Source organism: Schistocerca cancellata, chromosome 3, assembly GCF_023864275.1.
Source record: "Schistocerca cancellata isolate TAMUIC-IGC-003103 chromosome 3, iqSchCanc2.1, whole genome shotgun sequence".
Taxonomy (NCBI): Eukaryota; Metazoa; Arthropoda; class Insecta; order Orthoptera; family Acrididae; genus Schistocerca; species Schistocerca cancellata.
The window spans coordinates 447,777,818-447,792,649 of record NC_064628.1 but is presented as its reverse complement, the minus strand read 5'-3'; positions in this window follow the sequence as shown (position 1 = coordinate 447,792,649).

Sequence of the window (14,832 nt, the reverse complement as noted above, 5' to 3'; positions counted from 1 at the left end):
ATTTTAGAGCCTCACCAAGATGATTGCAAGTGAACCGAGAAATTTTTAATCAAGAACTCTGCCGCGAAAAACGCCGAAACCACATAAGTTGCACGTGTTGTTGGGTGCGAAATGATCTTTATTGATAAATAAGAACTTTCGCAGCCAAGATCGTGTGTTGAAATATTTTTATTTTCTCAATGACCGATCTTCGGATCTTCTTGGAATAATATTACTATGTATAAATTGCACAATCATATAGACAGCACACTCCATTTATAAAACACAGCCGTTGCATTGGCTTGTCAGATATATGGATCAGGATAATTAAAAAGTACGTAGCACCAACAGTGTGTCTCGGAGTGGCGGCTAATTAATTCATGGAGCCGACACAACTGTAGTCCATCAGGAACGTCCTTATCCAGTTGCTTGGATGCGAGATTGAGGATAGCTTTTTTACGTCTTGATGGGCCGCATCCAACACGGAGTGGTGTTAACATTGTATGGTGTAAGCGCCACCGCCCAGTTTTGTACGTCATGGGTGGCAATGCATGTTGCCAAAATTAGTAATCCAGTAATTGTGTTTCATAGCGATCTTGGTAATTAAATTGGTTTTAAAAGAAGATTAGAATACAAGAAAAATATTTCAACACATGATCTTCCCTGCAAAAATTCTTATTTATCAATTAGCAATAAAATTTCTAATGTACAAGCCAAGTATACAGACAACACAAAAGTGATTCATGTTAATTTGAGTTAAATCAAAGAAAGGGTAGAAAAATCCCCCAAAATAGCTCGGCGTATCACTAAAATACACTAAAGAGCCAAAGAAAATGGTACACCTGCCTTAAATCGTGTAGGACCCCCATGAGCTCGCAGAAGTACAGCAGCACAACGTGGCGTGGACTCAGCCGGTTCAGATGGCTCTAAGCACTATGGAACTTAACATCTGAGGTCATCAGTCCTCTAGACTTAGAACTAATTAGACCTAATTAACCTAAGGACATAACACAAAACCATACCCGAGACAGGATTCGAACCTGCGACTGTAGCAGCAGCGAGGTTCCGGGCTGAAGCGCCTAGAACCGCTCGGTCACAACGGCCAGCGACGTGGATTCGACTAATGTCTGAAATAGTGCTGGAGGGAACTGACACCATGAATCCTGCAGGGCTGTCCATAAATCGGTAAGAGTACGAGGTGGTAGAGATCTCTTCTGAACAGCACGTTGCAAGGCATCCCATATATGACAGGATGTTCATGTCTGGGGAGTTTGGTGGCAAGTGGAAGTGTTTAAATTCAGGCGAATTTTCCTGGAGCCACTCTGCAGGAATTCTGGACGTGTGAGTTGTCGCGTTGTCCTGCTGGAATTGCCCAAGTCCGTCGGAATGCAGAATGGACATGAATGGTTGCAAGTGATCACACAGGATGCTCACATGTCACCCATCAGAGTCGTATGTAAAGGTATCAGGGGTCCCATATCACTCAACGTGCACACCCCCACGCCAGCTTGAACAGACTCTGCTGAGATGCAGGGTCCATGGATTCATGAGGTTGTCTCCGTATCTGTACACGTCCATCCGCTCAATACAATTTGAAACGAGACTCGTCCGACCAGGCAACATGTTTCCAGTCATCAGCAGTCTAATGTCGATGTTGACGGGCACAGATGAGGCGAAATGCTTTGCGTCGTGCAGACACGAATGGTCCTTCGGCTCCAAAAGCCCATATCGATGATGTTTCGTTGAATGGTTCACACCCAGACACTTGTTGACGGCACTTCTGTCACGTTGAACGATTCTCTTCAGTCGTCGTTAGTCCTGTTCTTGCAGGATCTTTTTTCGCCCGCAACGATGACGGAGATTTGATGTTTTGTCGGATTCCTGATATTTACGAGACAGTCGTGAAATGGTCGTACGGGAATATCCCCACTTCAACGTTACTTCGGGTACGCTGCCTCCCAATGTTCGTGCGCCGACTATATCACCACGTTCAAACTCACTTAAATCTTGCTAACCTGCCATTGCATCAGCAGTAACCGATCTAACAACTGCGCCAGACACTTGTTGTCTTATATAGGCGTTGCCGAACACAGCGCCGTTGTCTGCCTGTTTACATATATCTGCATTTGAATGCGCCTGCCTGTATCAGTTTCTTAGGCGTTTCGGTGTAGAAGGGGACACTAAACAAAAATTCGAAAAATGGTATGAACGAGAACAGAGGAAAGCTAATATTCGTGTGATTCAGCTTATTATCTTAGTGTAGGCCAATCCTGCCATTTCTCATTAAAAGGTAACATGTAACATGTGTGATTCATTTGGTGGTTGGAGGGTATTATACCCAAACACTGGGGAAAACAATAAATAATAAACTGGGTTGGTAAGAGACTTGAAGAGGACGTCATGTCATGGGGAAAAGCAGACTACAGGGAGGCTTGGTTCAAAAGACTCTGAGCACTATGGGACTTAACTTCTGAGGTCATCAGTCCCCTAGAACTAAAAACTACTTAAACCTAACTAACCTAAGGACATCACATACATCCATGCCCGAGGCAGGATTTGAACCTGCTTCCGCAGCGGTCGCGCGGTTCCAGACTATAGCGCCTAGAACCGCTCGGCCACCAAGGCCGGCACTACAGGGAGAAACAGTGTGTTAATGACCCACTAAAGGAACCTCACTTTATTGCAGTAATAACACTTACATTAACAATGATAGCACAAGAAAAACATATCAACAGCAAAAAATAACATCAATAATTTAATGCATGTACTTCAGTAGTATGATTCGCTGTCTGCCAACAGACAAGGGCAGGGAAGGGTGTAGACGAAACAGGTGGCTAGTGGACAGCCGTAATAACAGCTGCAGGGACAGGGATGATCTACCTATGTCACAGCTGGGAGGAGAGTAGACGAGTACGACACAGCTGTAGCTCATCTAGAAGAGGAACGGGGAGAATCAGATTTCAGAGAGGTATGGGAGGAGCAGGTTATTGCAGAAACAACGGAGAGTACCACATTAGTCAATCTTGAGAGAACACACCCAAAATAAACAGAACTGATAAGGTGCAGGAAAATTAGAGGGCTGTTTGTACCTTGTCCATTCGAAAACAACCAAATGTGATGAATAACTTGCGAAATTTCTAGATTATGACGAAAATGTCTATATTAGAGAAGCACTAATGAAAGAGGATACATATGAAGCTAAAGGAGCATACCATCAATAGCTGAAGTTAGTATACAAAATAAAAAAAAAATGGTTTTCATTCTGGGTTCAGACAGCGAGATAAATGCCACATTCAATGATTTATATGAAGAAATAAAGCCGGCCAGTGTGGCCGTGCGGTTCTAGGCGCTTCAGTCTGGAATCGCGTGACCACTACAGTCGCAGATTCGAATCCTGCCTCGGGCATGGATGTGTGTGATGTCCTTAGGTTAGTTAGGTTTAAGTAGTTCTAAGTTCTAGGGGACTGATGACCACAGATGTTAAGTCCCATAGTGCTCAGAGCCATTTGAACCTATTTTTGAAGAAATAAAAGAAGGATATGAAAATTACAGAATAATCATAATAAGGGGTTGAAGTGTGTATTACCAGAAGTAAGCTTACAAAGAAGACCCTTTCTCTTAAAGTATAAGACAAGATGTTTTCTATAAATGTTATGATAATGCCAGGGCTGTGAGTCAGTTTAATATTAGGAATGGACTGGCTAGTAACAAACGGTGAAATGCTAGATTTTGCTGAGAAGATAATGAGAATAAAAGAAAATGATTAAGGAAAGGTGTTCAATTCGAATGAGACCATGTAAGCTGCAAGGGGATCTAGAATACGGATTATGAGGAACAGGTGTATCCGAGGAATCTTGGTTTGGAAGGAAATATTTGTAAAGAAAATATTCATACAAACGCAGATGCAGTGTCATCTGAAGAAGTAGTAATAGATGAAAATATTAAAGAAAAAATCACAAACATCGAAGGATTAAGTGAAGCTGAAACCCATGATTTGGAAGAAGTACTGCTTCGGCATCAAAATACATTTTCCAAAAACCCAGAGTGCATGAAGAACTATGAATATTGCTCTCAAATTAAACTACATGAAGCATTAAAAGTTAAGGTGGAGATTATGCAGGTGTAGTTTCATTGAGCTGATGATGTCCTTGATTTGATGTGGATTCAGGAGTGGGTTCAATATTAAGTCCATTCTTACGAACTGAACATCGCCATACAGTTTCTTGGCCGTGAGACGATGATAGTCTTGCAGAAAGTTGTCTCTCTGATATGCGCTCGAATTTTGATGTTGAACATCTGGTGGTGCGTTAGTAATACTGGGTGCAGATTGCGGATAGATCAGAAGCTCGGCGAGAGGGGGAGGGGGAGGGGTTGGAGAGAGCAGTACCATGCAACCCCTAAGCGGTCAGTTCAGCATCGCATACGTTGGCAACAAGTTCGCTTGCCGAAACATTGTACCCATTGGACAGTAACGTCTGAATATTCGCCACGTACTATTTCGTCATAAATAACTCTGGGAGAACCTGAAGAATCACTTCACATCCTTTACTGGGATCAAATGTATTGCGACATGAAAAAATTCACAAGCTGCGCCACCTGAGGAGACATTTGCTAAGTGCTGTTGCATATCTTATGAGACGCCGTGAAGAACTACGCCAAGTTAATGCATCACATCCACTCAGAGGCACCCAGAAGAATCAAGAAACGTGTTAGCCTACCAGTAGTGCAGAAAAGAATACTCTTTACTCACTGATGCCTGGACTCGTCCAACAAAGAATTATTCAAATTAAATTTACAGCTGCCCAACCAGTTCAGTTCCTGGACGTGAGAGTATTGATGGTATCACATGGGCCACAGCGAACTCCACATGGAGATAAGCAATCGGACGTCAAACATAAAAATTCTTGCACATATCACAGAGACAATCTTATGACGTCCCTTGAAAGACTGTAATCTACCTCACAGCCGTGTACCTGGATGGAGGAGCACAGCTCTTAGGAAAGGACTCAATTTTGCACCAGCTCTTAAATCTGCATTATCAAGGGCATCATTAGGGCGGTGGAACAGGCAGCTGCACGACTTCCACCTGAAGTATATGAAGAGGTACGTCGTGGAACCTGTAGTACACCCTCGCGCACAAAACCTATGAAACAGAAAATCTACAGAAGGGAGAGGATAACTGTACGAGAACTCTGACCCTGATATCGTGGTCAGCGATCAGGGACATCGTAAGTGTGAATTTATCTCACCAAGATTACATTGAGAAAATAGTGGGCCTATTAGAAGACAGTACACACTGGGGGACTGACACTGATACTACCGAGAGGGTGGACAAGAAGACTATGCTGTTTCTCAAAGAAGCGACAAAACAGAGCACCTATTTCACGACCACCGAGACTTTATGGACTTCCTATCGTTCACAATTATGGGCTGCCTTTAAGCTAGCAACACTGATCCCCGACGTACTCAATTAAGTCCTGAGGTATTCACTTAGTCTCTACTTCGAGAAGTTTCACATCATATTCACAACTCCGTGGATGTTGTTGGATGCCTTATCAACTTGAATCTTAAGGATACCGACTTCCTTGCAAGCTTTAACGTTGTCTCTGTTTTCACCAGAGAGCATTTACAAGAAACCTGGCAGTTTATTGGCCGAAATAGGGACGACTTATGTTTTAGGCATATGCTGACGTCGACATGCTTACATTTAATGGTGTCTACAACATACGGAAGGAGTAGCCATGCTGCGTCTACTTTCAGCAGTTGTAACTAACATTTGTATGGAGCATTTCCAGGGTGAATCCCTGCAGTCAGCACTATAGAAACATTTCTGCTTTTATTGTTATATAGACGTCACATTCGTCATGTGGTCACTTAAAAGAGACAATCTGAATGCCTTCCCCATACAGTTCAGTTGCATGCACCGCTACGTGAGTTCTATCACGGAAGTCGAAGGAACATGAACAGCTGCCAACAGCCAGCGCAGAGGAACGGGGTGCTCGAAAAAAATGTTCAGATGTGTGTGAAATCTTATGGGACTTAACTGCTAAGGCCATCAGTCCCTAAGCTTACACACTACTTCACCTAAATTATCCTAAGGACAAACACACACACACATGCCCGAGGGAGGACTCGAACCTCCGCCGGGATCAGCCGCAGGAGTGCTCGAATCATTGATACATACACCTCACACAATATCTGACTATGAAAGTTTCAGCCAAGAACTTGAACATCTGAGGAATGTGTTGTGGAAGAAAAGCTGCATAGAGCGGCAAATTCGGGAAGCCCTAAATCGCGTACCCACTATACAGCCGTTAGAAACGGAAGAGCAGCCTCGGTAGGATACAGGCATTACCTTTATTCCATTTTGCAATAAATTATTCGTAAAGAGAAGAAATATCAAGATAGGAAACACCAAGAGAAGATCATCTTTCACCCACCAGCTAATACACGGGCGCGCTTGGTAGAATGAAAGACAACCTCGGACGGAAATCCAGCGCCTATAAGATACCCTGCCAATTGGAAATTTGTGGTGAGTTCCTATGGGACCAAACTCCTGAGGTTATCGGTCCTAGGCTGACACATTGCTTAATCTAACTTAAACTAACTTGCGCTAAGGACAACACACACATCCATGCCCGAGGGAGGACTCGGACCTCCGATGGGGGGAGCCGCGCGAACCGGCTACCCCGCGCGGCACCCTGCCAACGTGGCAACACCGACGGCACACCAGACTGCAGCAGCCTAACAAGTTAGCACTCATGGAACATTGCGTTTCGAAATGACACGGGAATTATTACGACCGCACTAAGATTCTGACACAGAAATCTAACTTCTGGAACTGTGTTGTTAAAGTATCTGTGTACAGCCGAACAACGAAACCGCTGAACTATCGTGATAAGTGAAAATCACTGAGAAATTGAGAAGTTAAGACATATGCCTTACTATACCATGCAAAAGATATTTCAGAATCCTTGCCTCTGGAACGTACAGAACGCGGTAACTAAAATAATTTCAAACATATTTTGTCGTAATTTTTTATAGAATTGTTCATTTCTGCCAATTTGAAGCTTTTCATCGCTCTGACAAAGTACAGAGAGTGCTAACGTACTGTTTCGCTATCAATGATAGGCAGCTATATGCCACATTGATACAAGCGGAACTAACATGTGCATTCCTTTGTTCACGTACAGCACTCCAAAAACATGTTCTACATTCAAGGAGGCAATGCATGACACTATTGCTCCCAGAAAGCTTCAAAATGGATGAAGGACATCAGTCCTATTGAACATACTTGCAACGTCTTAGACTAGATGTATGCTGTTCGAGCCTGATACATTTCCGTAAGTTTTTGATGCAGGTTGATGTGACAAAGGTTAGTGATGTTGCTGAATCCATGCTAGGATGCGTCATCAGGGTGAAAGGAAATGATACGCACTACTAAACGGGAGTGTAATTCCTCGGGAGAGTATTTTGTAAGAAAGATTATTTTCGCCCCCCTTCGTTAGTTGAGGTTATGTCGTGGTGGCTGCTACAAATACAAGGGACGAAACTGAAACTAACATAATCAGGTTGGGATATTTACAGACCATCTCTTCAGGGCTACGTTCGTTACCGATCTGGGAGCAAATGTGAAAAAGACACTAGAGAACTATTGTCACCTTCCGTACAACAGCCACTCCCTCAGAACTGGAAGCCACACCCTTGAGGATAAATAGTTGCACGTATATTGTCCTAATGTTCACCCATCATTGGAATCAGCAAAAAATGCCGTAATTTATTTAAAAAGGAATGGCCATGCAAAGATTCACGGTTGTAGTTTAGCTTAAAGCAGCGCGTTGAGATTCCCTGGAACACTTTGTGTATCGTGTTAAAATCGATGTTTATGCAGCATAAGCAAATTGCCGAAGTGTTATTTGAATTCGAGAAAATACTCTTGTCTGGGAACTGAGATTACCAGGTATCTGACAAACTAATTCAGTTTTTCGCAGTACTACCAAGGCTACGGAAGCTGACAGTGGTCGAACGTCGAAGTTGCCTATGCCATTAGCGTATCAGGTACAGAAACAGTGTGCTGAGAATGCGCCGATCAGTGAAGTAATCACTCCCACATATATAAAATGACGCATTTATAAACAAATAAACTTATATTTTGGTTAAAAATCTTAAACAAACTGGATAAGAGATCATGCCTCAATGTTTTCAAACATCTGAGAGAAACAGCACTCGAAATCTCTTACGCGAAAAGAAAATGGAAATAAAGTCAAAGCATTCACTTGCATTATTTCTAGTATCACAGGCGTATCATCTAAATCAACTATAGATATCCGAGAGAGAGGAAGTTTATCCGTCAGCACGTTCCAGATATGCTGCGCTTCAAGGAAAATGTGATGTTAATTAGGTATGTTAAATAAATATTTTATCAACATTGCGTCCTCAATGTTTGATCGTGTGATAGAGAAAGGGTGTAAATCAACGAGTAACGAGAATAATGCATCAGCTACACGGGATAACATATTTGTCCTCCGTGGAGGCATGTTGTATTATTTACAGAGTGTCATACAGAGAACGAAGCCTCAGCAGTGGCGCCTTCGAAACGTGCAAAGCGTGTCCTTGTATCCTGGGTGGTGGAGGAGGAAAGTGTCGATGAAATTTCCACATATCAGTTGGTAGGAAAATCAGATAAGGGACAGTCACTTCTAGAGTGGTGGAAGTCAAGAGCAACAACTTTTCCCACTCTGTCGCAAGTGGCACGAGAAGTTCTATGTATACTTGCCTCTACTGTCTCTAGCGAGAGGGCTTTAGTGGAACTGGACTTGTCATTGTGGATAAACATAACGGAATATCTGCGGAAAATGTAAATGAGCTGTTTATGGTACATTGTAATACCATTGTAAGTTATAGATACGTTTAGAAAACATCCTGTTTTCGTTGTCAGAAATTTCTAACATCTTAATTGCTTCTTTCAGGAATAAATTCATCCAGAAGATCGTTGCAGCCTTACGAGATTAAGAATATTTCTTTATTTACTTGAAGCAAGAAAGTTTTCAGTAAACTTCATATGTCTTTCATGTCGAAATTTTTTTTTTTTAATTTGTGGTGTGTTTCTATGGGACCAAACTGCTGAGGTCATCGGTCCCTAGGCTTACACACTACTTAATCTAACTTAAACTAACTTATGCTAAGGACAACACACACACCCACGCCCGACGGAGGACTCGCACCTCCGAGGGGCGAACCGCGCGAAGCGTGAAAAGGAGCAGTTTTTATCCTTTATTATTTTACTTTTAATTTTAACAAATATATTTGATCCAGCAGATAATTTAGTTGCTGTATCGTATGAGTGTGATGTCATGTAGATATATTCGCACACACCAAAAAGTAATGGTCCCTAAACCTCCTTCCATAAAAATCTGACATGTGCGAACCCCCGCCTTGTAAAGGAAAAAGGTACTTACTGTAACAGGGAAATAACTGAATACCAAGCATATGGTTTAATAACCCTAATGCTTTTATATTGCTTTACTGTTCAGTAGTACCGCATCAAAAGGGTTGACGAAGACTTTTCCATAATGGATTTGTGTAGTATGCAATATCGTATTTTACACTTTCCTGTTATACTACAAGTTCTCTTTACGGGATTAACTCTGTCCTCCCGTGGAATTCGGTGAGGAGGAACTTCTTGCTTTGCATGTCTCATAAATTTGAAATCAGTAACCACAGAAGTTCAAGATACTCTCAAATAATTTTCGCTGAGAAGTTTATTTCTGTATTACTTTTTTATGTGAGTGTAAGAAGGAAAAGCCTTTTCGAACAAATATGTGGATGATACACGTAACGAATCTGTTACCGCTTTGACGGCATCGGTAACTCCGCCTTTAAACTTAACCGAAAACTTATCGCTGACAATGATTTATTTTATGTAACTTGAAGCCACTGGAAGTTTAGAGAAGCTATGCGTTTTAATTTGTGCACCACTTTGATTTCACAATTATTGTCTTTTCAAGCGGTTGCGAATCCAATTGTTGTTACTAGAGAGAACAGGGAAATAATCTATAAAATGGTTCAAATGGCTCTGAGCACTACGGGACTTAACATGTGAGGTTATCAGTACCCTAGAACTTATAACTACTTAAACCTAACGACGTCACACACATCCATGCCCGAGGCAGGATTCGAACCTGCAACCGTAGCTGTCACGCAGTTCCGGACTGAAGCGTCTAGAACCGCTAGGCCACAGCGGCCGGAAATCTGTAAAAGATTTTCCAAATGTCTTCAAATATTCCTTAATTATGTTCTTGACATCTTCTCCGAAGTATGATGAATTTCAACTAGTAAATCGTGAATGCTATCGAAGCTCACAATTTGATTTGTAATTTAATTAGATTCCCCATCTGTAATGTTTTTAATGAACGATTCCATGTAATCTTGCACATCTCACAGGTTTAGTCCCTAAGTAACAAATATTATGTGCTGATTTTTAACAAAATGTCTGCCAAATAAGCTAGTCTGAAGCCAGACTTTACCTTGGAAAAGGTTTAGCTGGCGAGAAAAATTTCATACGATGTGAGAACAATTCTGCCGTGATATAACCAGCTAACTTCCGTATGTGTCGATAAAAACTTTGAAATAGTTCAATTTCCTGATACAGTAGTACAAAGATTCAGTAATTAGTAGGGCGACATTTTTCACACTCAGGTAACAATACGTTGATGTAAAAATTACGAGCAATGGGGGAGTTTTAAGTAACCACCTTGTTCCAAATGTTACAGCCATCAGTTGTTTTAACGTGACACCAGAGGCGAAATACTGTATCGATAAATATTATGTGAAGTATAAAACTCCTTGCAGATAAGCTTCAGCGATATCGTTCGATAACCACAACAGTGTGACGCCTAGTGGGGATGAAACTTGACGAGCAACCGTGCCCCACGGCTGCCCGGGCAAACTCCAGTTCTGGCGGGGCACCACACGGCCCAGCGGATCGCGGTGCGGCTTGGCCGGCTGACCGTGCAGCGCGAGTAGAGGCTCGCCCGGCAGTCCAGGCTACGGTTTCTGGCGGCCGCACAGGCTCGATGTACGCCGCTGATGGCGGTATGATGGGGGTCATAACTTTCTACCCATAGAACTCCTTATTAAAAAATCGTATTTTTACAGATATCAGTTTGCAAACCTATCACCAATGTTTAGAGAATAATATAGCACGGAAACTCGGATCTCGGAAACGACAGTTGTAGAAAATGACTGCCAAAGCAAATCCGACACGTTTCACGAAGACATTAAGTAAAGCAAGACGGGAAAGAAAAGATGCTCTAGTAATTAAAACTTAAAAATTAAAATTAAAATGTTGGTATGTTGCCCCGTTGTATCCGACCACGAACAGCACCTTCACGATGTTCTCAATACGCTTCGAGTGTGTGTCGTGGTCAGAATAGTGTCCTATCTAGCTGTGAGTGCACTATATCAGACCTAAGAGAATTTGTCCGCGGGCAGACTGTTGGTGCTCGTATGGTGCGTGCTTCCATAACCAAGGGTGTTTGGCGTTTCAAGAGGCCCCGTATCAAAGATCTATACCAGATAACCGTGAAGAATGGCCGCGCGGTTAGAGGCGCCATTCACTGACTGCGCGGCCCCTCCCGCCGGAGGTTGTAGATGACCTCTGCAGTTTGGTCCCTTAAGAACTCACACACATTTGAACATTTATACCACATATAGGGTAAGCGAAAAAATAACACCCGCTAAGTAATATTGCGGACGTAAGTGTGTACTAAGTGATGGTGACAGTCGGTAGGTTAATCGAAGAGGGCTGCGACGCAAAATAAGAGGACGACAGTGGCAAAAGTCGCTGCACAACTGAATGTTGCAGTCGTGAACCCTATCAGCACCAAAACAACACAGAGGAAGTTCCATGAGCACTGAATTTTACGGCGAGCTACAATTCCAAAACCACTCATCACTGATACAAATGCTCGTAACAGGAAAACATGGCACTAAAGCCATAAAACATGGACTGTGTACAATGGAAGAATGTTTTTTGCTAGGATGAGATTTGTTTCAAACTGTTTCCAAGATCTCGGCGAGTTTACGTTTCAAGAGTGAAACGTGGCGGGGGCTCGGTTATGATTTGGGCAGCCATATCGGATTCCGTGGGTCCCATGGTTACTCTGCAATGTTGCGTTATGGCCATAGATTAAATGACATCCCATGGTACAATGTTTGTTCCCCAATGGTGATACTGTGGCCCAAGACACCATCACCGCTGTTCAACTCGCATCGTCCAGGACTGGTTTTGTGATCGGAGACGAACTGTCGCAACTGCCCTGGCCACCAGTCACAAGATATCAGTATTACTGAACCTTTGTGGTCCACTTTGGAGAGAACGGTCCGTGATCGCTACCTACTTCCATCATCCTTACCTGAACTTGTCTTTATTTTTCAGGAAGAACAGTACAAGATTCCTCTGAAAACCATACATGGCCTCCATTTATCCGTTCCGAAACGACGAAGTTATTCTAAATGCCAAAGGTTTCTCTACACCGTATTAGAGATAATAATGTAGTTGGTCTATAGTGTGTCCATATATGTGTCCACTGTTTTTACATGTCTTCACCATTATAGTGTTCGAACGAAATTTACTCATAATGTTGAGCACACATTACGATTCCATATATCGTAGATATTTTTAAGACTATTTTGTGAGGTTATTTTGTGTTAAAATTTTTAAATAATTTACGTGCTAGATATATTTTACTTCAGAGGAGTGCTTAAGTGATGCGGAAAAGGGGAGATGTAAGGGGAGAGGTAGGGTAGAAGGCGAGAAAATCTGCAGTGATTCCTACTGTGAACGATGTCCCTTCGATGTGCCGCAGAAGACCAGCAACGCGTCCGCCAGAAATCGTTACTGCTGACCCCCTTCTTCCCCCCCTTACCCCCAAAGTAAGTGAACGTCCAGTGCCCTAGTGGTGAAATCTGGCAGAAACTATTGATGGCTGTCGAGTATTTGGGACAATACGTTCTGCTGACCGAATGAAATGAACTTGTTTTTTAACATAAGGTGAAACAGCACTCAAAGAGCAACCCATGTTTCTATTTATGGTACTGTCTACCAGTCTAATTTCGACTTATTCCTTCAAAACACTGTACCTGTTGTGGCTGTGCCCTCTTTTACTGTTTTTTAGTTTCTGGCTGGATGAGAATAGCGTGGTATGACAGGTAGGTGGCGGGTTTCCTCTCACAACAACACAGAAACGCACACGTGGTTAAGATACACTTTATTACGGGAACCAGTTGAGTACTTAATTTCAATGACGTCCAATCTGAAGTTCTAAGGTTAACAGCGATCAAATAACATGTACTAATTCTTGAATCTTATCCGTGACCACATAGCAACTATACACAATGACTAACGTTGCCTCACAGTTAGCTAAGGTGCAAGCGGACGACTATCACTGTGGAAGGCTGTGACATACTGAGGTGCAATGCGAACTGAGTCCCAATACGACTGAGGTACTGAGATTGAGAGACTGAGACAGCTCGGGAGGCGGCGACCTATATGCACTGCACGCTGCGTGGGGGGGGGGGGGGGATTGTTAATCACGCGTAACCTCTCTTCTCTTGTCATAGGCGCGCCTAGGTCAGCGACTGCTACACAATGTGTCCTAGTACCGATCGGTGTTCTGGCGAAGGCGTACGCCAGCACAGTACCTATGGGGAAACGCATGGGCAACTTTCGGTGTCTCTGCGTACAAAGCTATGTGCCTCTCGTGCTACATTCGTATCAGTGTTTGAGTAAGCTAGCGGCGGTACCTTGACTTGGTGTGGCTGAAGCTTCTTTGGAAGACCCGAGAGGACGCGAGTTCAGCATGCACCGCAATTAAGACGTTGCGCAGAGGTGGTACGGAGAGAGGGGCTTGAGGAGTACGTCGATCACGTTATCTGCTAGCTGCAGAGAACACGTGTTGTTTGCCCAGAAGTGCTAACTTCGAAAGGCAGCAGTTTTCCTGTTTGGAGGTGTCTATGTGATGGGTAGCCACATTAAGGTCGTCGGTTCCTTCGTGGCATTTCCTTGGCTAGTTTCGAGCACATCTATGTGGTAAATCTAGGCCCTAGTTCTACCACATAAGTACTTCATCCAGGTGTAACTGCAGCGAGGCCACTATGACAGACATCACCACCATACAACGGAAGTTAAGGGCGAGCTCTCGTCTGCTGTATTGGAGCATAACGGGGCTTAGTTGGACATCCCAATGGAGTGCGTCAATCTTCGTAGTGTTCGTGGGAGTTCGCCTGTTGCCCATAATTTGCGTGTCTGTATTGCTCGTTTAGAAAACAGGTACCAACCACTGCTGTGTAAAGTGTCAAATTTATGTGTTCCTTTTATTTAATATTTGACAGGGAGTGCCAGCGGTAAGTTATGTTTATTCTTGCGATTTAAATGTATCTATAAATATTGCACCACCTATGTAGCATTTTCAGCATTGCACTCAGTTTAAATGTGTGCGACTCGACCAAAGGGACCATGTAATTAACTGAGTACTGTATCGCTCATTAATAAATTAATCTACGCTGTTAAATTGTGGGCAAGATTCAAAACTGGTATCTTCTCTTAAATTGTATGTAATAGTTTCAATATGTCATAGTATGTGTAGTGATGTTGTTTTTCTGTTTCAGAGCTCTGAAACCTAACTTTTTTATTATGTCTGTTTAAATCTGATGGATCGGCCTGTTGGGAGCTGTGCCGAATATAAATAGATTCATATCAGCTTCTGAGAGAAGTTTTTCAGGATGAGGTGTTGACGTTCTTCGTATTTTACTATCCGAACTGGTTGCCTGAATGGTATTGTGGGTTGTAAT